The 27,257-nt window shown below is 49.0% G+C and overlaps 1 protein-coding gene across 4 annotated transcripts in view; it reads left to right on the top strand.

Annotated features, from left to right (window-relative positions):
• LOC138284105 (transient receptor potential cation channel subfamily M member 7-like) overlaps positions 1-27,257 on the top strand; it is a 1,183,984-nt gene that overhangs the window by 389,221 nt on the left and 767,506 nt on the right. The window lies entirely within an intron of this gene.

Raw genomic sequence — 27,257 nt, forward strand, 5'->3', positions numbered from 1 at the left:
GGGCCTTGAGCGCGGGGGCCGTGCACATGGCTTCCTTCAGGGCGTCAAAGGCTTTCTGGCAAGCCTCTGTCCAATTCACCAACCTAGGTTGTTTCTTGGAAGTGAGTTCTATCAAGGGTGACACAATGGTCCCATAGCCCTTGACAAATCTGCGGTAGTATCCTGTGAGGCCTAAAAAGGCTCTCACCTCAGTCTGAGTTCTAGGTGGTTGCCAGGCCTTGATAGTTTCAATCTTGGCCTGGAGTGGCTGCACCTTGCCACCACCTACTAGGTGTCCCAAGTACACCACAGAACCCTGCCCAATCTGGCACTTACTAGCCTTGATGGTCAGGCCTGCCTGTTGCAGGGCCTGAAGCACCTCCTTGAGGTGAAGCAGGTGTTCCTCCCAGCTGGAACTGTAGACAGCTATGTCATCCAGGTAGGCTGCACAGAAGGCATCCTTGCCAGCTAGGACCCCGTTAACCAACCGTTGGAAGGTAGCGGGGGCATTTTTCAATCCAAACGGCATCACCCGGAACTGGTAATGGCCATCAGGGGTTGAAAATGCGGATCTTTCTTTAGCCCCCTCAGTCAGGGCGATCTGCCAGTACCCTGAAGTAAGATCAAACGTACTCAGGAATTTGGCAGCGCCCAGCCTGTCAAGGAGCTCATCCGCTCGGGGGATGGGGTGAGCATCAGTCCGTGTAACTGAGTTGAGACCCCGGAAGTCCACACAGAACCAGAGTTCTGGCTTAGCACCTGGGGCAGTAGCCTTAAGGACCAACACCACTGGGCTGGCCCAGGGACTACTGGATTTCTCGATAACCCCTAGAGCTAACATCTTGGAGACCTCCTCATTAATGCTGGCCTTCACCTTATCCGATAACCTGTAAATTTTGTTCTTCACAGGGAGACTGTCACCGGTGTCAATGTCATGGACACAGAGGTGGGTCAGTCCAGGAGTAAGGGAGAACAGGGGGGAGAACTGCTCCAACAGCTCATAGCAGTCTCCTTTCTGGTTTAGAGTCAGGGAGTCAGAAAGAATGACCTCGTTCACTGACCCATCACCTTCTTGGGCAGAGAGGAGGTCGGGGAGAGGTGCACTCTCCTCTTCCATTACTTCATCTGTGACCAGAAGCATGTTGACCTCAGACCTCTCAAAATGAGCCTTTAGTCGGTTAACATGGAGCACCCTTAGGGGGTTCCTAGGGGTTTGGAGGTCCACTAGGTAAGTGGCCTCCCCTTTCCGCTCCTTTACTTCAAATGGGCCAGACCAGCGGTCCTGGAGAGCTCTGGGCTCTACTGGCTCCATTACCCACACTTTGTCTCCAGGTTGAAACTCTACCAGGGTGGCCTTCTGGTCATACCAGCGTTTCATTACCTCTTGACTGGCCTCAAGGTTACTTTGGGCCTCTCTCCAAAAGCGGGTCATCTGGTTGCGGAGGGCCAACATGTAGCTGACCACATCCTGAGGGGGTGCCTTTGGAGCTTTCTCCAATCCCTCCTTGACAATGCTTAAGGGTCCCCTGACAGGGTACCCATAGAGAAGCTCAAAGGGACTGAACCCTACCCCCCTCTGGGGGACCACTCTGTAAGCAAAGAGAAGGCATGGTAAGAGGACGTCCCACTTACGCCTCATGGCCTCACGGAGGCCACCAATCATGCCTTTCAAGGTCTTGTTGAATCTCTCCACAAGACCATTAGACTGGGGGTGATAGGGTGTGGTGAACTTGTAGGTTACCCCACACGCATCCCACAGAGACTTCATGTATGCAGACATGAAGTTAGTGCCTTTGTCAGACACTATCTCCTTGGGGAATCCCACACGGGTAAATATCCCCATCAGAGTTCTGGTCACCACCGGTGCAGTTACGGTCCTCAGAGGGATTGCCTCTGGGTAACGGGTGGCATGATCCACCAAAACCAGGATGAACCTGTTGCCTAAGACAGTTTTGGGGTCCAATGGACCAACGATGTCGATGCCCACCCTTTCAAAGGGGGTGCCAATGACAGGAAGTGGAATCAGGGGGGGTTTTAACCCTTTTTCCTGCTTTACCACTGGCCTGGCAGGTAGGACAAGATCTGCAGAACTTATCTGAGTTTGTCCTCATTCTGGGCCAATAAAAGTGGGTGACAAGCCTGTTAAAGGTCTTGCCTTGCCCCAAATGTCCTGCCAGGGGATTGTCGTGAGCCAGACCCAGTAGGAAGGTTCGGTAACACCAGGGGACCACCAGCGTACGCGCTGCCCCAAAGGCCGGAACCTTAGGCTCACTGTAGAGGAGATCATTCTCCCAATATATGTGGTGATCACCAGAGGCTTCACCTGCCGCCTGGTTTGAGGCTTGTTTCCTCAGACCTTCCAGAGTGGGACATTCTTTCTGCGCCTTGCAGAATTCCTCCCTGGTGGGTCCACCCTCAACTTGCCAGCCAGCAAGCTCAGGTAAGTCACCTAGGGTGGCAATGTCTTCCCCAGTTGGCTCGGGAGCCTCCTCCTCAGGAGCCCCGTCAGCCACTGCAGGAACTTCTGGGGCCAGTTTCCCGCGCCCCTTGTCCCTCCTCTTGGCAGCTCTCTGGGCCATTGTTCCAGGCTCCAAACACCCTTGACTTCCCTCTTGGTCAGCCATGGACCGTGTGGTCATGCAGACCCACTCAGGTAACCCTAACATCTCCAGGTGAGACCTGAGCTCCACCTCTTTCCAAGCAGTATGTTCAAGATCATTGCCAAACAGACAATCTACAGGCATGGCAGGACTCACAGCTACTTTCAGAGTACCAGATACCCCCCCCACTCAAAGGGAACCAGAGCCACCGGTAGGTGACTCTCACGATTGTCAACGACTATGACCTGGTGGAATGTATTGGGGACTATCTGCTCTGTTGACACCAGCTAACTCTTGATAGTAGTCATACTGGCTCCTGTGTCACGCAGAGCCTCCACCTTCTGCCCATCAATGGTGACCCACTGCCTGTACTTGGAAGTATTTTGGGGCATGTGGGCTTTTGGCACCATTTCTCCTTCTCCCAGGGACACTAGGGAAATCTCTACCTGTTCCTCAAAGCTATCTGGGTCCATCTCCCCCCCGAGCGCTACACTAGTCAACCCAGGTGTCTGTCCGGTAGTGGACGGTGCTCTCTTGGAGCACTGGGGGTCGCCTTTATAGTGACCATACTGGTAACACTCCATGCATTTGGGGTTGGATTTTCCTGACCGGTCATATGTCCCTGGCTTTTTCCCAAATCTGGAAAAGGTAGGGTTGCCACCCCCTCCCTGGGAATTCTTTTGGGGGCCTTTGGAGAGTTCCTTATCTGTAAGTTTATCTCCCCCCTCTTTCTTCTGTTGGGAACCCTGACCACCTTTGTGGGTGTCCCCCCCCAGGTACCTTCTTGGACACTCTGGTGCTAACCCAGAGGTCCGCCTCCTCAGCAAGCTTCCTGGGATCAGTCAGCTTACTATCCACTAAGTGCTGGCGCAACTCTGTATAAGAAGTATTAAGCATATGCTCTCTCAGAATCAAGTCATATAAACCTTTATAATCATCTACTTTGTTGCCCCGCACCCATCCATTCAGTGCCTTACTGGAGAAGTCAAAGAAATCTACCCATGTTTGTGTGGTTTGTTTGGTGCTGTCCCTGAACCTCTGACGGTATCCCTTAGGGGTCAGCCCAAACTTGGCAAGTAAAATGGCTTTCTGAAGTGGGTATGTGTTTTGAACAGGTTGATCCAATGTGAGGAGTGTGTCCCTCCCCAATGGCGGTACATAACCCCACATAGCTACCCCCCATTGCCCTTCAGGAACCTCATGAGCCCTTAGTGCAACTTCATAAGCAGCTAACCATTTATCTATGTCATCTCCCACCACAAAACTGGGCACCACATTTTTGGGTATACGAACCTTCTTTTCTCCAGCAGGTCCTGTCAGTATGCTGCCACCATTGTTGCTGGATTCAGACTGCTTTGCCTTGAGATCCAGCTCCTTGAGACTCAGTTCATGAGCCAATACCAGTTTCTTTTCAGCCAAGGCTCTCTCAGCTGCAGCCTCAGCTCTTTCAGCTTCAACCTGTTTGGCTGCTCTTTCAGCCTCAGCTTGCTTGGCTTCTCTTTCTGCCCTTCTTTCCTCCTGTTGAGCCTCAATTTTCAGTTTTGCCATTTGCAATTGGAACTCCCTTTCCTCTCTCCTTTCCTCTGCGGTCAGGCTTTGCACAGAGACACTGCTCCCTGGTCTGGAAGGGGGAACAATTGCAGTGGTAACACCATCTACAGATAGTGAAAAATCCTCTGAGGGGCCATTTTCTGGCTCCTCTTCCTCATCATCCTCTTCTAAATGGGCTTCTGCCCAGGCTCTCAGCGCCACTTGAAAGTCCTCTTTTTTGGAGGCCCCTTGGGTGGGTACCCTCATTGCCCTGCAGAATCCTCTTAGTTGTTTGACCGTATATGTATCCAACCGGACTAGGTCAAAGTCTCCTATCTGAGACCCAGTCAGAGACATGTTGAGTGAGGATTTAGTTTTTGAAAATTGTCAGGAAAAAATGAATTTGCAAAAAGATATAAAAATCAAGTTGACCTTCAACTGTGGGTAGGTAGTGAAATACTTAGCTACTGTATGTCACTGCACAAATACAAGTCCTATCCTCACCGCTGATCACCAATGTTAGAAATGGGGTTTTTGGTTGGCAGTCAGGTTACCCCCTGTCCAAGCAAAAGCCCTCACTCTAGTCAGGGTAAGTCACACACAATCTAAGATTATCCTGTGCCCACCCTCTGGTAGCTTGGCACGAGCAGTCAGGCTTAACTTAGAAGGCAATGTGTAAAGTATTTGTGCAATAAATCATACAATACCACCATATAGCACCACAAAAATACACCACACAGTGTTTAGAAAAATATATAATATTTATCAGGATAATTGTAGGTCAAAAAAAATAAAGTTGCAATGTGAAATTGTAGAGTTATCACTGAAAAGTGATATAAAGTGCCTTAAGTCTTTAAAATGTAAACAAAGTCTCTTTCAAGCACAAGTACCTGGTTTGGAGTGGAAAATCTCCTCAGAGGGCCACAAAAGAAGGGGTGCGTGGAAAAAGGGTGTGTGCGTCGATTTCTCCCCAGAACACACGGACTTGCGTCGTTATTTTTCACGCGGGGAAGTCGTGCGTCGTTTTCTGGCGCGCGGACAGTCTTTCTGTGGATCACGGGGATTACCAGATGTCCCGGGTCTGTGCGTGGATTTTCCTGCTTGTTTTCCGGCTGCGCGTTGTTCTGCGGGGCTGCGCGTCGAAATTACGATCTCACGGCAGGCGTCGCGTCGATTTCTCCTCTAGAGGTCGGGCGGCGTTGTCCTTGCGAAGCCGTGCGTCGAAGTTCCGGTCGTCCCGAAGGCGTCGCGTCGATCAGCGTCGGTGTGCGGTGTTTTTCTCCCCGCGGAACAAGCAGTGCGTAGAAATCTTTGGCGCACGGAGTGTCCAAGGGAAAAAGAGAAGTCTTTTTGGTCCTGAGACTTCAGGGAACAGGAGGCAAGCTCTATCCAAGCCCTTGGAGAGCACTTTTACAGCCAGACAAGACTTCAGCAAGGCAGCAGGCCAACAGCAAGGCAGCAGTCCTTTGTAGAAAGCAGACAGGTGAGTCCTTTGAGCAGCCAGGCAGTTCTTCTTGGCAGGATGTAGTTTCTGGTTCAGGTTTTTTCTCCCGCAAGTGTCTGATGAGGTAGGGCAGAGGCCCTGTTTTATACCCAAATGTGCCTTTGAAGTGGGGGAGACTTCAAAGAGTGGCTAAGAAGTGCACCAGGTCCCCTTTCAGTTCAATCCTGTCTGCCAGGGTCCCAGTAGGGGGTGTGGCAGTCCTTTGTGTGAGAGCAGGCCCTCCACCCTCCCAGCCCAGGAAGACCCATTAAAAATGCAGATGTATGCAAGTGAGGCTGAGTACCCTGTGTTTGGGGTGTGTCTGAGTGGATGCACAAGGAGCTGTCAACTAAGCCCAGCCAGACATGGATTGTAAGGCACAGAAAGATTTAAGTGCAAAGAAATGCTCACTATCTAAAAGTGGCATTTCTAGAATAGTATTATAAAATCCAACTTCACCAGTCAGCAGGATTTTATATTACCATTCTGGCCATACTAAATATGACCTTCCTACTCCTTTCAGATCAGCAGCTACCACTTCAATACTGTATGAGGGCAGCCCCAATGTTAGCCTATGAAGGGAGCAGGCCTCACAGAAGTGCAAAAATGAATTTAGGAGTTTTACACTACCAGGACATGTAAACTACACAGGTACATGTTCTGCCTTTCACCCACACAGCAGAGGTGACTTATATGTGGAGAAAAGGGGAGGTTTAGGCTTGGCAAGTACTTTTAAATGCCAAGTCGAGGTGACAGTGAAACTGCACACACAGGCCTTGCAATGGCAGGCCTGAGACAAGGAAAAGGGGCTACTTAAGTGGGTGGCGCAACCAGTGCTGCAGGCCCACTAGTAGCATTTAATCTACCGGCCCTATGCACATAGAGTGCACATTACTAGGGACTTATAAGTAAATTAATAGTCCAATCAGGTATGATTCAAGGTTACCATGTTTTAAGGGAGAGAGCATATGCACTTTAGTACTGGTTAGAAGTGGTAAAGTGCGCAGAGTCTAAAAGCCAGCAAAAACAGTGTCCAAAAAGTGGAGGGAGGCAGGCAAAAAGTTAGGGGTCACTACCCTAAGGCTGTCGGGTCTAACATTGACCATTTGGGTAGCAACCCAGAGTTAAAAAGATATTAAACAATAATTTCATCCCTAATTATTTTTATTATTTGCTGAGCATTTGAATGTGCAATATCTCTTTTGTGACTGTAGAAGTTGTAGCTTACCTGTACAAACTCACTCACCTTGAGTACTGGGCACACTGCGATCATGAAGGAAAGAATGTCATGCTTGGCCAAGCTGAAGACTCCACTCTGCTGCAGGTATATACATCAGATTGCCTTTAGTATAGCATTGCACGTGCATCCTTTTCAAAGGAGAATGTGTTGTTTTACCAAAATAAGGTACAAGGACATTCAGAACTAGCATTGTCTCAACCCTCTAGCTATTTAAGCCACTACAACAAGGAGGCGAACAATGCCGACTCCTGCTCACTGCAGAAGCCCTGATGTCAGTTCTAAGCCTGCTTCAGCAGCAGGATAAATGCAGGTGCTCTAATTAGGATTGTGTTGTGATGCGCTGTAACTGACGAGGAAGCAGGGGGCTGTGAGGCAACGCTCGGCGTGCATACCCCCTTGTACCGATGGCTCCAGGCATAGTGATGTCAGATTTATAAATATGGCCTTTATGCTCTTGTGATCGTGATGGCAAGGGGCGAGTCTCAAGAAGTGGAGGGAAAGTGGCAGGTGTTTGGTAGGCTGGCAGACTAAACAGTTTAGTGTAGGGACCAGGGTGTGGGAGATCATTGAAAGGGGAGAGGCTCAAGGAAGAATAGGAGCAGAGCAGGGGCTGGGAGAAGTAGGCAGGGGCAGCTAAAACTGCGATGGGAGGGGAGTGCGCCGAGGGGACAACTAATATCAATGAAAAGAGGGGAGTAGTTGAGGGATGGAGGTGCTGTTTTCCGATCGGGGTGCCTGGCCTCAAGAATGAAGCCCCAAAGCCCCGTGAGTTTTATATTTCAGGGCTGTCACCTTGGTGTTGGGTGTTCCGATCTCCAAAAGAAAATGCAATAGGGCGGATATTCTAATGTTGGGCTTGCACTTGAGTCTTGGCACAAACATTAAATAAGGCTGCTACAGAAATAACAATGGATTGCTTTATATCTATAATGCAACTATGACATAAATAATTGTATGTGTAAAGACAATGTACCTCTTAGATGGAAAATCTTCTCTTGTGCGATGCAATACAAGCACTACAGGGACGTGGAAACATACACCAAACAGTCATTAACATGATGTGAGATCGTAAAACTCTTGTGGACAGAAACAACGGGCAGAATTATTGGCTTTGCCAATGATAGTACTACATAGAGTATGACTCCAAAAATAATATACATGCTATATACATTTGTAGTTTTTGAAATCCGTTGATGCAGGAATTTAGAAAAGGGTTACAAAAAGGTGCATATTGAAATTATGTTTAATGTGAACTAAGGGCCAGATGTAGCAAAGTAAAATTTTGCGAGTTGCAAATTGCGAGTCATACCGACTCGCAATTTGCAACTCGCAAAATTTTATGCAGAAAGGTGACTCACTATGGGGTCGCAAAGACCCACCTCATGAATATTAATGAGGTGGGTCGCATTTTGCGACTCCATAGCGAGTCCATGCACTCACAGGGATGGTGGCCTGCTGGAGACAGCAGACCTCCATGTCTGTGACTGCTTTTTTAATAAAGCACTTTTTTTAATTCTTTTTGCAGCCCGTATTCCTTAAAGGAAAACGAGTTGCAAAAAGAAAAACATCCGAAACCATTTGGTTTCGGTTTTTTCAGAGTAGGCAGTGGTCCACAGGACCACTGCCTGCTCTGAAAATTTTTTTGTCGGCATTCACAAAGGGGAAGGGGTCCCATGGGGACCCCTTCCCTTTTGCGAATGAGTTACCACCCACTTCAAGTGGGTGATAACTGTGAGTTGGTTTGTGAACGCATTCGCGGTCACAGAGCAACTCAGCATGGCGATGCGGTCGCAAATAGGAAGGGAACACCCCTTCCTATTTGCGAGTCGCATCCCCAAATTGCGAGTCAGAACTGACTCGCACTTTGGGGATGTGCATCGCGTTAGGCTGTTTACATGTCGCAATCTGTAAAAAACGTAGTTTGCGGCATGCAAACAGCTACCTACATCTGGCCCTTAGTTCAAAATAGATACGGGCGTGTCTCAAAAGATTACCATGACTGGCACAAGCCCTTAAAGATATAACATGCCTGGAGTGAGTTATGTAGTTCTACCTCTTTCCTTACTATGCCCTCTGTTTTTAAACAGGTTTACAATTCACGTGAGGTGCCACGTTTCCATGTTTGATTCTGTTACACAACCGATTAGGCCAGCACATAAAAAGGAGGGCGTCCTCTTGTTTCACCAGGAATTCTGGTGACAGGTGAGCTGGAAATGATTCGTGACTTTACCTACAATTAGGACAATTAACCATGAATGAGAGGGGACACAACAAGGTATCAAGCTGCTTTTACGTACTGCCAGACAAGGGAACTAGAACGGTCAGTGTCCTGTTGATGCTTGGAAGTGTAGTATGCCTGTAACGTGAACAATATCCTTGACTGTAGGGCTTTAGCCATGTAACCCCTTGTCAACCCTTGTCCCGTACCATTTAAAAATAGGATTTCCAGTGCTAGGTACCTTATGAAGCTCCCGTTTCTGTGGTGACTCATTTGCCGAACCACTTTAGAGAGCACGAGTCAGGAATTACTAGATACAATATTAATGGAAATCTGGGAAGAATAACATTTGGAGAAGAACAATGGGCTGGCTAACCTTGAATAAGGGTTGTGGCAACATTATACACCCTGAAGACATAGAGGTGGGCGAATGTCAGAGGTGAGAGTGTAGAGCTCAGAATAGCACTTGGAGGGAAGTGAACAAGGGGGACGAGACAGATGATCAAGAATTGTATGGATAAGTGGGGAAGACGCGGTAAATACGAGAACATAAAACCAAGGGGAACAACGTGCATACATTTAAAGACAAGACCGAGAAAGTTAAATATAAAGCAAAAGACGATACGGGGTGATTTGAAAGAGGAATCAGCAGTTGAAATTTGAGAAGCAAAAGTAGTTTAAAAAGAAATCGCCGGTTTATATAGAATGAAAAGTGTGGACAGGTATGTAGCCAGGATGTAGTAATAAAAAGTAACAATACTGAAGACTGTAGTAAGGTTGGCCTTTGACACTATCTCACTCCATTCTCCTACAGATATTAGGAGGGTAGAGTGAAAGATGGAGTCCATACGTAAATCTCCTAATCTTTGTCTAATAGAGAACAGGCAGTTCACTCCCTTCCACATTGCTCAGCATTCTGCTTTCTAACATGAGCTGTGAATGAGGGCTCAGGTTTAAGTTTTATACTATACATACATTACTTAATTCCATTATGCAGGGGGGTGGCCATGTTGACGACCATGATGGCCGCTCAGCTGTGAAGCTCCGCGGATGGCCTCCAGATAACCGACCAGAATGGTTTGATATGGAGGATTCACATGCTGGGGATGGTAGTGGAACAGGGCGGGGGATTGGAGGTACGGAGGAGGCTGCAGTTAGCTTTTTCATGGGATGTACGTTGGCTGCTTTAGTTGCTGCCCGCTCTCACCCAGCTTGCATGCCTCGGAGGCCTCGAGGCGACAGTGGCCTCGGGTGAGCCTGTGGTATGTGTCCAGCCGGGCAGCGCTGCCTGGAACTAGTGGCTGCTGGCCCACCTTCTCCCCCCCACCCAACCTTGGGGACATATCGGAGCCGTACGGGGCTAGAGGCTGTGGCTCGCGGGTGGCGTGGGCTAGTCAGACCATAACAACATTGTGACTGGCCAGAGGTGTGTCCTGCTGCGCTGGCCCCCCACACCCATTGGAGGACAACGTGGGGGCACGGGGGTGACTGGGGCCTGAGTGCCACTGACGCACTGCTGTGATATAGGCTGCTTGAAACACGTTGGACGACCGTAATGGAGAGTTCGCCCCGGCTCCTTTTGTCGCTTCGTGAGTTGTGCAGCCATGGGTGGTGGGGTTACCACCATACAACTACCAGACATCCAGGACACATCTGGGGCCAATATTGCAGACTGTTCCTGCCCCATTGGCAACGTTGGCTGAGCCGCTCCTGCACGAGAGGATTGCATCCACCTTCTTTGCCTTGCAGTGGTACAGAGTCAAGCCGCAACCCCTGGCCCCGCTTTGGGAAACCACGGTGCTGATGTTGGTGTTGTCCAGTGCACCGAGTACTGTGTTGGAGGTGACCTGCTGCCCCCGCTTCCTCTCTGACATGGGCAGTGGCGATCCAAAGCAGTGAGAATTACCATTTGAAAAGCAGGTGCCGTCCTACATAGTCACTGCACCCCCTGGAAGGGTGGGTGGCACCTCTGGGGGCACTTTCTGTGATCAATCAGTGGGCACGGAGAATATATTGGCAGAACTTTGTGCTGGGTTCCGTGCCATTGATACTAGATTTGATTCCCTGACTGCCAGGCTAGTTGGTGTGGGGAGCAGGCTGGATAAGCAGCAGACCCGTTTGGATGGGGCAGAAAGTCACATCTCTAACATAGAAGATGGAACATCGAAGCTATTGAAACATCTTGAAACAGCAGAGGGCAGATTAAAAGAGGTAGCTGTGAAAAATGAGGACTTGGAGGTGAGATGCCACCTGCGCATTTCTGGAATCTATGGATCCACTAATACCGGCCTTCTGGTCCTGTTTGTTGAGAATCTGCTGGCGGAATTGCCCGGCTGGCAGAGTTTCACCTCAACGTTTGTGATGGAGAGGGCTCATCGCACCTGGGGGCCACGGCCTGCCCCTGCGGCTTCTGCCTGCCTCATCATCACTCGCCTAAATTACAGAGACCACAACACTGCCCTTCACCTGGCCTGGGAGAGGGCCCCCCTAAATTATCAGGTTGCTGTTGTGCCCCTATTCCCTGACTTCACGCCCACGGTACAGGACACTAGACAGAAGTTCTTGGAGGTCAAGTGGGTGCTTCAGAACCTAGATCTTTGCTATGGAATGATCTATCTGGCCAGGCTACGAGTGGAGTTGAATGGTAAGCCACATTACTTTGACAATCCCGGTGATGCCATGGCATTCTGCAGGCTACAAACCAAACATGGTTCTTCGCCCTGTGGGACTAAGCCATTGCACAGAAATCTGGCTGGACCTTTTTCCTCCAGACTAATCTGCTGGGCCCGCCTGGAAAATCATACTCTGAATGGTTCTTGTAGGAAGCTGGCTCTGTATATACTAAATCAAAATGAGATGTAGTGTGCGCAGAGTCCAGGGGTTCCCCAAGAAGCTTGAGAGAGGCGATAATAGATAATACTAATGCTCTATTTGTGGTAGTGTGGTTGAGCAGTTAGGCTTATAAGAGGGTAGTGTTAAGCGTTTGTTGTACACACACAATCAATAAGTGAGAACACACACTCAATGACTTAAGTCGAGGTCAATAGGTTTTTATATAGAAAAATATAATTTTGTTTATTATTAGAACCACAAGATTCGGCTTGCAGGTAAGTACATTAAATGTAAGTTACTTGGCATAGGAATACGTAGAACTTTGAACCAAAACAGTAATGTACACAGTTTTTCATAAAATGGCAATAAGCTATTTTAAAAGTGGACACTTCAATTTTCAACAGTTCCTGGGGGAGGTAAGTACAGTTTAGTTATTATGGTAAGTGAAGCACTTACAAGTTCAGTCTCCGTGGCATAGGTAGCCCACCGTTGGGGGTTCAAGTCAACCCCGAACACCCAGCAACAGAGGGCCGGTCAGGTGCAGAGGTCAAACAGGAGCCAAAATAACATGAGCACCTATGGAGACAGGGGGTGCTCCGGTTCTGGTCTGCTGGCAGGCAAGTACCCGCGTCCTCGGAGGGAAGACCAGAGGGGTTTAGTAGAGCACTGGGGGGGGGGGGGAGTAGGGGTCAAATAGGCACACAAAACACACCCTCAGCAGCACAGGGGTGGCCGGGTGCAGTGGGCAAACAGGGCGTCGGGTGTTCAATAGGTTTCAATTGAGGGACCTAGGGGTCACTCAGACGTTGCAGGCAGGGCACAGGGGGGCTTCTCGGGCCAGCCACCGACTGGGCAAGTGTGAGGGCTTCCTGCTGGTCACTGCTGCAATGGTGGTTGGTTTCTCACGGGCCTGGTAGCTGCGGGTGCAGTGCTTCTCCAGGCGTCAGAGATCTTCGTCCCGGGCAGTTGCGGTCAAGGGGGTCCTCGGGATTCCCTCTGCAGGCATTGTCAAGTGGGGTGCAGAGAGGTCAGCCCAGGGTGGACAAGTCGTCGGAGTCACCTGGGGATCCTCTCTGGGTCGTTGGTTTCTCTGGACGTGGGCTAAGGGGTGCAGAGTTTTGGGGAATCATGCTTCTGGAGTGAGGTGGGAGTCCCTTTTAAAGATGGTTTCTTCTTTCTTGGTTGGACAGGTCCACTGCCCATGGGAATTCTTGATCCTTCTTAGGTGCAGGGCAGTCCTCTGAGTCAGCAGAGGTTGCTGGGCCCACAGGATGCGTCGATGGTGCTGGTTCTCTGAAGTAGGAGACAGGCCGTTAGGGCTGGGGCCAAAGCAGTTGTTGTCTTCCTTCTTCTCTGCAAGGTTTTTCAGCTAAGCAGTCCTTCTTTGTAGGTCGTCAGGAATCTGAAATCCTGGGTTCAGGGTCGCCCCTAAATACTAAATTTAGGGGTGTGTTAGGGTCACAGGGCTGTAGCCAATGGCTACTGTCCCTGAGGGTGGCTACATCCTCCTTGTACTCCCTCCCTTTGGGGAGGGAGCACATCCCTGTCCCTATTGGGCTAAATCCTCCAAAGCAAGATGGAGGATTTTCCTAGGGGGGAGGGTCACTTCAGCTCTGGTCACCTTAGGGGTGGACCTGGCTGAGGGGGTGACTCCTTGTTTTTCTCATTATCTCCCCGAACTTGCTGCCAAAAGTGGGGGCTGTGTCCAGTGGGCGGGCATCGCCACTAACTGGAGTGCCCTCGGGCGCTGTAACACTAGGCTTGAGCCTTTGAGGCTCACCACCAGGTATTACAGTTCCTGCAGGGGGAGGTGTGAAGCCCCTCTACCCAGTGCAGGCTTTGATTATGACCACAGAGTGCACAAAGGCACTCAACCTATATGGTCAGAAACTCACATGGAAGTGGTAGGCTGTCACAGACCGGTCAGTCACACATTGAGAGTAGAGCTGGCATACAGGATGCATCTCTAAGATGCCCTCTGTGTGCATCTCTCAATAAATCCCATACTGGCATCAGTGTGGGTTTATTTTGCTGAGAAGTTTGATACCAAACTTCTCAGTATTCAGTGTAGCCATTATGGAGCTGTGGAGTTCGTTTTTGAGAAACTCCCAGACCATATACTCAGTTTGGGTACCCTGCACATACAATGTCTAAGAATTGACTTAGACACTGTAAGGACTTAGTGCTCATGCAGCTATGCCCTAACCTGTGGTATAGTGCACCCTGCCTTGGGCTGTAAGGCCTGCTAGAGGGGTGACTTAACCATGCCACAGGCAGTGGTTTGTGGGCATGACACCCTGAGAGGGGTGCCATGTCGACTTAATCTTTTTCTCCCCACCAGCACACACAAGCTGTGAGGCAGTGTGCATGTGCTGAGTGAGGGGTCCCCAAGGTGGCATAATACATGCTGCAGCCCTTAGCGACCTTCCCTGGCCACAGGTTCCTAGGTACCAGGGGTACCTTTTACAAGGGACTTAACTGTGTGCCAGGGCTGTGCCAATTGTGGAGACAAAGGTACAGTTTTAGGGAAAGAACACTGGTGCTGGGGCCTGGTTAGCAGGGTCCCAGCATACTTTCAATCAAAGCTGGCATCAGCAAAAGGCAAAAAGTCAGGGAGTAACCATGCCCACAGTGGCATTTTCCTATAGCCTGCCATTGAGGGGCTTACCGCCCAGATGGATAGATGGATGAAGCTTCTGCTGTCCATGGCGGACTGCATATCCCTCATTAAAATTGTGGTTCTCCCACAGTTCCTATATCTTTTATTGAATGTCCCTATACTGCCACACTCTGCAGTTTGCTCATTAGGCTTGTGTGGGCAAATAGACACCCTCGAATTTGCTGGGAAATCCTTTCTCTCCCGTACGAGCGTGGTGGCTTCAGTGTTCCCTATTTTCAACTTCATTATCTTGTGGCACCATGCCATTATTCATACCACTGGTTTAACCCTGATGCGTGTATTCCTTATGCAATCCCGGAACTTGACCTGGCCTCTCTGGTCATTGTGATAATACCAGTGAACTCTATGCATCGCTTCAGTCTTGAACATCTTGACCTCGGGATATTTGGTAATGGTTGAGGGACTACTTGCGCACACTGTACACTACTCCCTCGACCGCAGTCCTCCACTGAAGCATGATGTGCCTGTGTTATCTCCCATGCTTGATTATCTTTTTTTATTTCAGATCACAAAGTTACCATCATATTGTTTCCTGTCATTAAGAGTACTACATAACATCTTGCTGCTCATTCCCTTTTCAGGCTGAAAAACCTTGGTTCATTCAGGCAGTTGTTATATCTTAACTGCATTACGCTAATGCAGTTTATCTTGGTCTGCCGAATTATTTGTGGAAAAGACTCCACAGACTTCAAAATTCTTCCATTCATCTAACTTTAAATTGGCATAGATGTGTGCAGATGTCTGGTCATTTAGCAGAACTGTACTGGTTTTCCGTTCAAGAGTGTTTCCTATTGAAATCTCTTTGAATTTCTCAAGACAAACTGATATTCCCATCTGCGGACATACGTTCCCTCCCCATGCTTGTCCTCCAGGGCAGATCATTCTCCTCCTTGGCATCTGATTCATGGAATAACTTTCCGCCTCCCTCAGTCAGATCCATCTAAAGTTATCTTGTGTTTAACTTTGAAATCCTGTTTTTTCTCAGTAAGCTTTAACCTCTTAAATGTGTACGGTGAGCTGTTGATGCCCAGTACATTGCCTTTGTGGCACAGAGGATGTCAACGAGTTACCTAAATGCACTAGACACCAGGAAAAATTGTCTTTAAAAATAAAAAGGGGTAGGGGCAGCCCAACCAGGCATTGGGCCGAGCACCAACCCTAGAACCAGTCTAGCAGTCTTTTTACCCCCATAGGGGTGGATTGTGAGGGTTTAATCTGCCCTCCTAAGGGGTAGGAAGCCCACTAGACCTGCAGAGGCATCGGCCCATACCCTCACCTCAGAAACAGCCCAACAGTCTTTCTGCCTTTCTTGGTGCCCGATTGGGGGGGGGTTACCAAATATGCCCTTCCTGATGGCTTGCGAGGGGGAGGCAGAAATCACACTAGATACCAGGGAACATTTTTCATACAAAGAGAAGGGGTTGGGGCAACTACCTCAGGCATTGGGTTGTGACCCCACCCCACAACAAGCTCAACAGTATTTCATGCCCTGTCCCCCAGGAAGAGACAAAATCAGAGATTATGCGATCACCACATTGGCTTCATTTGGTTATAGTTTTCATCCATTCTTGTCACAGGCTGCAGGTCAAGCCACACAAGTGGGGGTAGTGTTTTTATCAACATGATGGGAACAAATGATGGTAGGAATTTTGTGTATCCCACCAGCTTCCAGAACTTTCCCTCAAAGAAATGTAAGTGAAAGGAATACTCTTAGCCAAAGGCTGGAGGGCCTGACACTTGCATGTCGAATGACAGTGGTCTGTCCTCACAGAATAGACTGCCAAATCCCCTACTGGGACCCTGGCAGACAGGATGGAACGGAAAGGGGTCCTTGTGCACATCTAAGCCACTCTTTGAAGTCTCCCCCACTTCAAAGGCACATTTGGGTATTTAAAAAGGGGCTCTGACCCTACCAAGTCGGACACTTCTGGCCACTTCAAGATACTCCTTTGGACAGACACTCTGCCCCAGAACCTGCAACCTGCCAGGAGGAACTGCCTGGCTGCCCCAAGGACTCACCTGGTCTGCTTTTCTGAGAAGGAGTGCTGCCATTGCTTTTGCCCTGCTGCCCTCTGGCTTTCCTGGGAAGTGCTCTCCAAGGGCTTGGATTGAGCTTGACTCCTGTTTTCTGAAGTCTCAGGGCCAAAAGACTTCATCTCTTCAAAGAACTCCTTGTGCAGTGAAAAATCAACCTACAGCCTGCTGGAATTGACGCACAGCCTGCACCGAGGTGAGAAAATCACTGCACATGAACCAGAACGATGCAGCCCAGCTCCCTTAGTGGAGATCGACATAGCGCCAGCATTGCGACTGGATCTTCGACGCACGGCCCACTGGATCGACGCATTGCCGAGCCAGAACGACACAGCCCGACTTCCTAAGAAGAGGAATCAACGCAGCGCCTGCCGCGAGACAATAATGTCCCTGAATCGCCCACCAGATCGATGCAGCTCCTCTGACTTTATCCCACACGCCCAGGATTTCTCTGCATCGTCCCCCGGGTGTCCAAATACCCTGTAACCAGAAGAGGATCCAAGTCCGAGTGGAAATCGACGCAAGTCCCGTGCTGCATGGAAAATATCGATGCATCGTCTTTGTGCACCCGGAGTAACCGACGCACACCTCCCAGTTTTCAATGCATCTCCTCCTCTAAGGTCTCTTGTGGATAATTTAGACGCAAACCAGGTACTTTGTGCTTGCAAGAGACACATTGCTTTTAAGAACTTAAAACTCTTTATCATTTTCTAAAGTGATATTTCAGCGTGTACTTATCAAATCTTGATCGTTTTGACCTGCCTTTAATCAGATAAATATTTTATATTTTCTAAACCTGTGTGGTGTATTTTTGTGGTGTTTATACTGTGTAATTGCAGGATTTATTGCACAAATACTTTACACATAGCCTTCTAAGCTAAGCCTGACTTCTCAGTGCCAAGCTGCCAGAGGGTGGGCACAGGATCATTTGGATTGTGTGACTTACCCTGACTAGAGAGAGGGTCCTTGCTTGGGCAGGGGGTAACCTGACTGCCAACCAAAGACCCCATTTCTAACAGGACGGTTATAAGGGTGGTTCATGGGGGTTCTTCACCCCCTGAGAGAATTTTGAAAAAAGAGTGGACAAATCATGCATTTTCAATTAAATATGAGAAAGCAAGAAGGTTAATAAAGCAATTGTGAAACTATAATTATCACTTCTATAAAGAGATTTCGTATGATAATGATGTAGATAGCTGCTTATTCAGTATAACCACAGGCTGTGGTTTATGAAGGGCTTGTCCTACCTGTCATGTCCTCCAGTACAGAGGTGTAAGCAGCTGCTGTCTCTGTCCCCGCCCCCTACTCCAGAGCCCGGGCACTTCTTGTGTGTATTTAGGCCCCTGCTGTGCAGGCCAAAGGCAAAGGCAGGTCTGTGATTCAAGTCCTGCTGGGTTTGCTGATTGGAGGAGCTGCCATGACTACTGGGCCTGGCTGAGAAGAGAAGGGTCGCCGAGGCAGCTGAATGGTCTCTTGGGGAAAGAATGGGGCTACAGACAGAAGGGGATTGCAGATAATGAGTCACCCCCACAGATCTGTAATGATTCAAAAGGGAGAGACTGCTTCAAAGAAAATGCCAGTAGTTTGCCCTAATGTAGTGCATTACGCCAGTTTGGGTAAGCCAAGCACTTCACAGACAGGCTAGACACTTTTTGCCAGCATGGTGAGCTGCTTGTTTCAGCTCTATACGTCTTGCACATGGCTGCCAACCATGCCTGCATTAGTGGGGACAGGGAGGAAAGTGCTGCAAGTCCCAGCATGCAAAGTGCTGTGGGCACAAGTCTCGTTGAAAGCGCTTGCCACATCTTTGATCTTGGTTGCATTGGCAGCTGTGGTTAGATGCTGTACAAACATTCTCTAAAACAAAAACAATGTCAACTGGTTTTCTCATTGCCACTTGCCAGGAAGCACCTTGTGAATTTCAGGTCACAGACAGATCACTACAGTGGCATTTAAATAACTAAGCTGCCCTAGGCAGTGGCACTTTACTGTCCACGATATTACTCTTCTACTACCCCCTCCCTGCCTCTTGCTCTGCCACGCAGTTTCAGATGGAGGTAAAACATGTTGGGCCAAGTCTAAGTCAATGTGTCCTGTTTCAAAGGCCACCTTGAGTCTTTCTTTTTCCCTTAGCGGTGGTTGGTCACAAATTTAAAGGTGACAAAAGAAGAGGTGGCGAAGCAGTGGCAACATGGTAAGCCCCCAAAACCTGAAACTTCCATAGTTCGGCGTTTGTGCAACCTTGTGCAAGGCTATAAAAAGGTATACTTAGAGTGCATTCGAGGTGATCCACAGCAGGGAGGCCAGTGCCCAGAGTCCAAACGACAACCACAAAGTATTTAGTCAGATAGTCCCAGTTCCACAGGGTCAAGGTTACAAGCTGCTGCCCTCAGGCCTCCTCTGTTCCATTTCCCGGCGCACCTGTCGGTGAGAGACCTATTGTTGAACCGTTAAATCACCATGTTTTGATGTTTGCTGCAGTTTATGCCAGGGTAAGATACTGTCCCGTTGTGTGTTTGGGGTTGTGACATAAAATCACGCTATTTCTAGTGTTTTAGCCCATAGGCACTATCTTACTATTCGTACATGGGTAAGTTGTTGATACGATGGCTTCTAGATGCTGAGTTCATGTTTTTGGCCTGGATGTTGCTATTAGCAATTAGTGAGAAGCTTCTGGTTCCATTGCTTTAACAACAATCACTGATGCCTCTTGTAGTTCCACACATTGAGCCTCTAGTGCCTGGACATTTGGTCAAAGTGTGTTGTCAGCACCTTGTCATCCACGGGTGACAGCCCTTAAAGGAAAACGAGTTGCAAAATGAAAAAAATACCAAAACCATTTGGTTTAGTTTTTTCAGTGTAGGCAGTGGTCAATTGGACCACTGCCTGCTCTGAAAAAACGTTCTGGGCAACATTCACAAAGGGGAAGGGGTCCCATGGGGACTCCTTCCCTTTTGCGAATGAGTTATCACCAGTGTGACACTGGTGGTAACTGCGAGTTGCTTTGCGACCGCATTCGCAGTAGTCACAAAGCAATTCTGAATTGTGATGCGAGTCGCAAATAGGAAGGGAACACCCCTTCCTATTTGCGAGTCGCATTCACAAATTGCGAGTCGGTACCAACTCACAATTTGTGAATGTGCATCGCGTTAGGCCGTTTGCATGGCGCAAACTGCGATTTTCGCAGTTTGCACCATGCAAACGGCTTCCTACATCTGGCCCCAGGTGAGGTGTGGTGCGCAGGCCAGGGCCAATGGTGGGCTGAGAATTTTTTAATCCCTCCCAATGGGGGGCAGGGGGCTCACCACGAGTGGGTGTAGGACATGGGGTATATAGCGCGCTGTCACCTGTAACGGGCAGTTAGGCGAACAGGGGCAGCAAGCAAATTTTGAAAGGACTCACCTTGGCTGGAGGACAACTGCAGTCAGCGGTGACGCAACTCTATGCACCAGAGGTCCTTTTTCAGGGGAAGACGATGAACTGGCTTGGGAGACTGGGGGACAGCTGAACTGCGGCAGCGATGTGACTCCTTCCCCAGGGCAGACAACTGAGGCCCTTTCCGGCTGGAAGATTCAGGATCGACGAGCTCGTCGGGTGAACGGTGAGTCCGCTTGTCGTGCATGAGGCGCTACGAGGGTGACAACACATCTTGTGCATATGGCGTGCAGATCACGCCGTTGTCCTGGTTTGCCTTTTTGGGAGCATCAGAGTGGCAGAGGACCACCCTGCAGGGAGCCGCAACTTTGCCGAGAGCAGCCTATGCATTGTGATATTGGCAGGGTCAGACTCCTGCCCCCGCAATGGGCGATTTGGAGGGCTGCTGTTTTTTTGCGACACCAAGGCACCCTTCTCACTAGTCTGAGTCCTTCTCGCCAGTCTGCTTCGCTGATGGTACTGCGGTGAGGGAAGCGACCTCGCCCGCAAGTAGGTGCATCCGTGGAGTGCAATATACGAGCAGGGAGGCATGGCTGCTTTGGCTGAGGCAGGAAGTGCCTCTCTTAAAGAGGAAAGCACTCACAATTGGAGCAGTGAGGCTTTTCCCCTGATAATATTGAGGCAAATAAATCGAACACAGTGACTAGGGGAAGATAAGAGGGATTGTTGGAACTTTTGCTCAGGGGGGTTTCATTCGTGGCCCACTGCACCCGCCTCTAACTTTGTAAGGTAAATAAAGGAACATTGACCTTGCTAAAGCCTAAAACCAACGATGAATGGACCTTACAGAGACATAGATATAAATATTTAAAAAAAATAAAAAAATAAAGTTTAAACAACTTATTGAACTTTGACTGGACGCTTTCAGAAGAGGACACATCATTTAATAAAGGGAAAATATGGAAGACCCAGGGCGTAACAAGCAACAGGATGAAGTAGAGGCGATGTGGGTAAAATTGAGAATGGAGGCAGCAAAACGCAGAAAGGAATGGCTATGCCAGAAAGTGGCAGATGAAATGGAGGAGGGACACTGTAAGTGGCAGACTGGAAAAGGCTCAAGTGCACAGGAGGAGGCCAGGTGTCTAGGCGCTTAACAAGTTGTGGTACAGAGGCCACGTAAGTGGCAGAGAGTCGACAGCAAACCCGAAAAGAAGTCCACCCGGAGAAGACGAGGAGCGAGCCCGCCACCTGCAGCTATCATGGCGATGGTGGGACCCAGCAGCGGTACCCTAGAGAAGTAATTGGAGGGTAAGCATATCAGCGCAATAATTAAAGAATGTCTGAATTATTTTTCCCCATTGCTATTCAGTAGAAACAGAGCAGCGTTAAGTCAGGAGCACAAATGGGGTATGGTTAGAGGATCTGAGACCCAATGGTGGGAGAAGTACAGGGCAGAAAGACTGGCATGACCAGGAGAGTGCCGGGTCACCTACAATGGCATGGGGTCGGGGGCCAGGGGATAAAGGGCCAGCTGGGAAAAATACTGGGGGAGTGGGGCAGGCACCTGAGGCATACACTAGGCCCTCACTGGGACCCCCTGCAATGCATACAAAGGTGGCAGGTTTGGGAAACGCTATCCCACTAGTAGTTAAGGAGAGAATATGGAGGAAAGAATTTATAGATATATTCACATTCCCAGAAATACAGCTGGAAGGCTTAGATCTCACCTCGTGATAAATAGGAAGAGTTAGGAAGGAAAGGAATTTTGATAATTGGCTAGATGTGTTTAGGATTATGGCATGTGTCATAGTAGAGAAATGTCCTCGCTGCGCGGTGAACCTCTGGCTATATGAGTCCAAGATACATGAGGCACACCATCAATTCCCAGAGGATGCCTGTTTGGAATATGTCAAGAGTTTCAGGTTAAAAATGCAAGCCCACCCCAAGATGGAGTGAAATGAGGAGGATGTGTCTAGTTACATAAGATGTTAGTTGCCAAAGAGGTCAGATCGTGGGCTGCAAAGGGTGAGCAGCCCTTTCGGAATGCATATTACAGGGGTAAGCCAGAGAGGTTTAAGACATCACACAAGTTCAATGCATAGCGGGAAATGGCCAGGGGCTAAGGGGCCACCAGCAATATGCTGGAAATAGGACCTGGATGAGTACACGTGGGGAGCGGGGTGCAAATTTAGGAACATCTGTTTCACTTCCGGTGCAGATCACCTATCAGCAGGTTACAAGTGGAGTAAGCACCGGGCAGACAAAAAGGAGAAAGAAGAAAAATTAAGAAGGACAGGGCTCAGCAGGCGGAGCCCAAGAATTGGGCAGGTTTTCAGCTAGCCAAATCCCCCAGCAATACACAAATGCTCAAGAGGCTACCCAATGGATAATACAATAAGAAGGATGCAGAGTTACTAGTAAAAGGTTTTGAGGAAGGTTTTGTGATCCCATTTACAGGCCAAACGTCAGGGGTTAGGGGCAGGCACCTAAAGTCCACTGAAGAACACCCATGGGTGGTCCAACAGAAAATAGAGAAAAAGAGAAACCTGGGATGCATAGATGGTCCACTCCCGCTATCCCCTCGAGGACTTAATCATTTCCCCCCTGGGGGTGGTCCTCAAAAAAAAGACAGGCCAATTCAGATTTATGCCCCAGCTATAATTTCCAGAAGGGGCGTCAGTTAATGTTGGGATTCCCCCTGATGCATGTTCAGTGGGGTACCCCACAGTGGAGGACGCCATTGACATGGTAAAGGTGGCAGGCAGGGGAGTACTGATGGCGAAGGCAGATATTTAGTCTGCTTTGCGCCTCCTACTGGTACATCCTGGAAGCTTCCGCTTGCTTGGTTTTCAGCACAAGGGAGAAGTACACTTTGATAAGGCAATTCCAATGGGTTGTTCCTTATCTTGTGCATAGTTTGAACGGTTCAGCTCGTTCCTGGAGTGGGCACTGCATAGGCGGCATCCCCATGGGGGGAAGATGCACTACCTGGACGATATCCTATTTGTAGGTAAAGCAAGGACAGGGGAATGTGCAAGCACCTTGAGGGCTTTCCAAGATCTAGCGAAGGAACTGGGGGTTCCTTTAGCAGAAGATAAGGCAGTTGGCCTGCCCACTACCCTAGTGTTCCTGGGCATTGAATTAGACTCAATGACTGGGACATCCAGGTTACCGGAGGGAAAGGTCTCAGAACTAAGGGAGGAAATCAGGACTTTATGCAGCAGAGAGAAGACAACCCTTAGAAAGCTGCAGATTATTTGGTAAACTAAAATTTGCAGCAAGGATTATACCAGCTGGAAGGGTGTTTGCAAGGCACTTGAGCAGATTAACAAAAGGCATATGTGAGAAACATAATCACTTCAGGCTAGGGGCTGGGGTCAAGAAGGACCTGGCTATGTGGGATTCTTTTCTGGCACATTTCAATTGACTCCTGATCTGAAGAGAGGGATGGGTGATGGCCAATATAGCCCTATTCACAGACGCAGCCGGTAGCTGCTGGTTTGAGGCGATACTGGGCAAGGAGAGTTGTACAGGTAAATGGCCAAGCAGGTGGCGCGAGTTGGGGATTACAGGCAACATCAAATTTTTTGAGCGGTTTCCTATAGTGGTCGCCGTGACGATGTGGAATAATAAACTACAGGACATGAAAATCACATTATGGTCTGACAATCAGGGAGTAGTTATGGCCGTTAACAGAGAAAGAGCGAGGTGCCTGGACACATTGAGACTCATGAGACGCTTTGTTAGCTTGCAGCTTGAGGGTAACCTTGAAATTAGGGCAAGACATGTCCAAGGCATAAAGAACTCACTGCCAGATGCACTCTCATTCCCAAGTGGACAAGTTCAGGAAGTTATCCCCGAACGCCCAGCCGACAATGACACCCTTTCCAAAAGAGCTGTGTGAACTGGTGGAGTGGACCTGTCGGTACGAGTAGATAATACACTCCAGCCGGAGACTTACAGGCGCTACAGCAAATACGGCAAGTCAGTGATGCTAATGGGAGGTTTGAGTACATTAGGGGATCCTGAGGCCACGGCTCAGGCAGTGGAGCGCTTCATCAAATTGGCTTACCAACCGAAGAAAGCAAAGTCCTGGGCGTAGGCCCACTTGGCAGCTGTGGCACATTTCTCAAAAATCCAGACAGGCAAGGACCCCACAGCCTCTCACTACATCAGAGCTGCCATGAAAGGTTGGAAGCGCCTCGAGGGTAAGAAGCATCACACAAGGAGCCCCATAGACTTTGAAAAACTGGTATTGCTAATTAATGCCCTGAAGGCTGTCACAGACAGCTCATATGAGTATTCACTATTTAAGGCAGCTTTTAAAACAGCATTTTTTAGGGCTTTTCGAACAAGCCAACCCGTGGCACCAGCAAAAAGGGAGGCAGGGACAGCTTGCTTACAAGCCGAAGATCTCCAGCTGGACGGTGCAGGGGTGCTGCTATTTCTCAGGAGATCGAAGACAGATCTGCGAGGCAAAGGCGCATGGGTGCAACTCAATTGCATAGAGGTTGCACAGTACTTCCCATTATGCTGTTTGAAAGATTATATGATGGTACGCCTCGTGGGTTGGGCCCTCTCATCATTCCCGAGAATGGTGAATTTCTGAGCAAATACCAATTCTTTGCGGTCATGCATAAATCGTTGGCATGGGGGACTAACACCAGCAGTTTTTGGATCACATTCCTTCAGGACTGGGGCAGCCACAACAGCAGCAAAGCATGGGTTGCAGGAAGACGCCCTCAAGTAGGTGAGCAGGTGGCGCTCCAGTGCTTACAAAAGTTATATACAGCCACATTTGCTATGAGCTAGGCACATCCTGCCACTTTGCCAACTGACAGAAATCTTCTTGGTTATTATTGGCAGGAGCTCAACCCAAAACAGTATGGGGGATTGGGCACTCATTTATTCACAGAATGCAATCATGGTGGAACTACAATGGCGGCAAACGAAGAGGAGGCCCGAAGGCTACATGCTTCAAATGGTGGGGGTGCCCGGGCATGAGATGGGGGCAGCTGTCGGAAACACTTGATTGGTTACAAGCAACAGCCCAAAAACAACTGGAAATTCTAATCTTACATCTGGAGGGCAACGACTAGGCTCAAATGTGGAGGAGGAACCTCCTGAATGATATACGGATAGGCCGGACGCAAACGGCAAGGGCAATTCGGCAACACCACCATTATTTGGTCAGAAATTATCCCCATGCTCAATTGACTGGGGCTAATTCAGATAGTGCAGTATACAATTCCTGAAGGAAGCTAAACATTGTAGCCAGCAAATTCTGCAAAAACGAATGGGTTAGAGAGCATTTGCCACGGGCTTATTCACTCGAGGCATCCACAGTTGTATGCTATGGAGGGTATACACCTATCCGTGGAAGGTATGGTGGTGTTCTGGGCAAATCGGTTGGCAATCATGGTCCAAGCGGGGCTGTGCATATGAGTCAGCACTCAACAGCAATCTTTGGGGGGAGCTGCCTGGAGATGTGAGCCTCACAGGCAGCGTGGCGGAGAGAAGAGGGGTTTAACCAATTTTTAAGACAAGGACACCTAGTAAGGCGGTGTACTAAGGAAAGGCCACTCATGTAGGGGTTGCCTTATGGTAGGGTGAAAGGGTCCGGCAGGTGGAGTAAGGGGAGCATTGCACTCACAGCCCAGACCCACCGGACGGATGGCAGGGCAAAAACACACAAGGTAGCAAGTTGGGCCTAAACGAGTAGAAGAGGCTACCCCCCTCACAAAACATGGTAAACCAACAGTATTTTGACAACCCCCTCCAAAGCGGCATGTAGGATTGCCTAGCGAAGAAATTGACAGAAAACAGAGGCCAGGACTGGAAAGAAATAGAACAGTGTAAGATGACTAAAGGCAGAGCAATCGTAATTCATTTATGACTTGATGACATTGATTTATGATACTTGAAATTGAGTTATGAACATGTGAAATATTTATGATGCCTCTGTGATTTATGGTGATTAATAGTTGAATTAGCAATCTTGCATGTTTGTAATAAATAACTGCATCCCTTTATATTCCTCAAAAACGATTGTAGTACTTTTGATTATTTACTGTATAGTTTGGTAAGGTGCGAATGTCATGAGTATATTGAAGAGGACTGGAGTGTTCCAGGTGCAAGAGTTGTGTTTGCTGAGCTACTGATGGCTGTGTTGGAAAGTGCTGTTTTGCAGGTGGTACTGAGTCTTATGTAGCTGGGGCCGGGCCCGTGCTTCTAGGCACTGCGTTGCAAATGTAGAGACAAATCTTTGCTATTCAGAAGTTTTGCTCTGATTTTTCTGGGCATCTCAAAATTGTCCACAGCAGTGCATCAGTTGCAGCACTTACATTAACAGTAGTGTCGCGGGTTGCAAATAGTTCCAGTGGTAGTCGCACAGGTTGTGTGCTCCTCAGGGAGCAGCCAGAGTAGCAGGATGTCCAGGACACTGGGAGTCCAGATGGGCCGCTGTGCTCCTCGGTGAGACCAGACCATACCACCGAGGGTGCTGTACATTCCCGAGAGTTCACTATGCATGAGGCTGTTCCGTTCAGTCACTGGCATGTGCAGGCAGAGACTCGCCACCTCTCCTCAACCGGTCAACGGAACTCCTAATGCTCTCAACTTTTGAAGGGTTCCTACCACAGAGTTTCTATTGCAGACAAATCCTGGGGACTCAAAACTTCATACCGTTCAGCTGATCCTCCGCACAGCTTTCAAGATTCTCAGCCGAATATACAGGTCACACGTGTTCTGTGCTTGTTAGCAAACAGTACGAAGCATTCTGAGAATTGTAGTTTCACTTTCAGCATTGAAAGTGCTAAAATGCCAGGGATGGTTGAAAGTGTCACACAATTGGGACCACTTCAGCAGCTCTTTAACAGACGAAGCAAGGCAGCACTCCTACCCACTTAAGCTCAAGCTTCCTTGTGTGGGTCTGCCCTCCACCTCTCCTCCAGTGGCTCAGAGCGGAAAGTTGCCTTCACTCCTGATGCTCCGTGGGCAGAGATCCAACCCCTGCAGTGCCTCCCATGTGCACAAATGCACCAGATGTCTAGACTAGGTGTTCTTTCAGCCAATCCAGACACTGCTCTCTTGCTGTTAAACAGGATTGCCTTGAGCAGACAAGCTCACCACTCATTAGGAGTCAGGGGATTGCGGCTTTGATTAACCCCGCTCTCCCAATGTGCAGGTAGAGGAAAACCTCTACTGCGCATGTCGGGCTGGCCGGAGAAAGGCAGTCGGCCAACCCGACGTGCAAGTTTGTGCCATGCACTCGCTGCCAACTGCCT

The sequence above is a fragment of the Pleurodeles waltl genome, chromosome 3_1 (genome assembly GCF_031143425.1).
Source record: "Pleurodeles waltl isolate 20211129_DDA chromosome 3_1, aPleWal1.hap1.20221129, whole genome shotgun sequence".
Lineage (NCBI taxonomy): Eukaryota > Metazoa > Chordata > Amphibia > Caudata > Salamandridae > Pleurodeles > Pleurodeles waltl.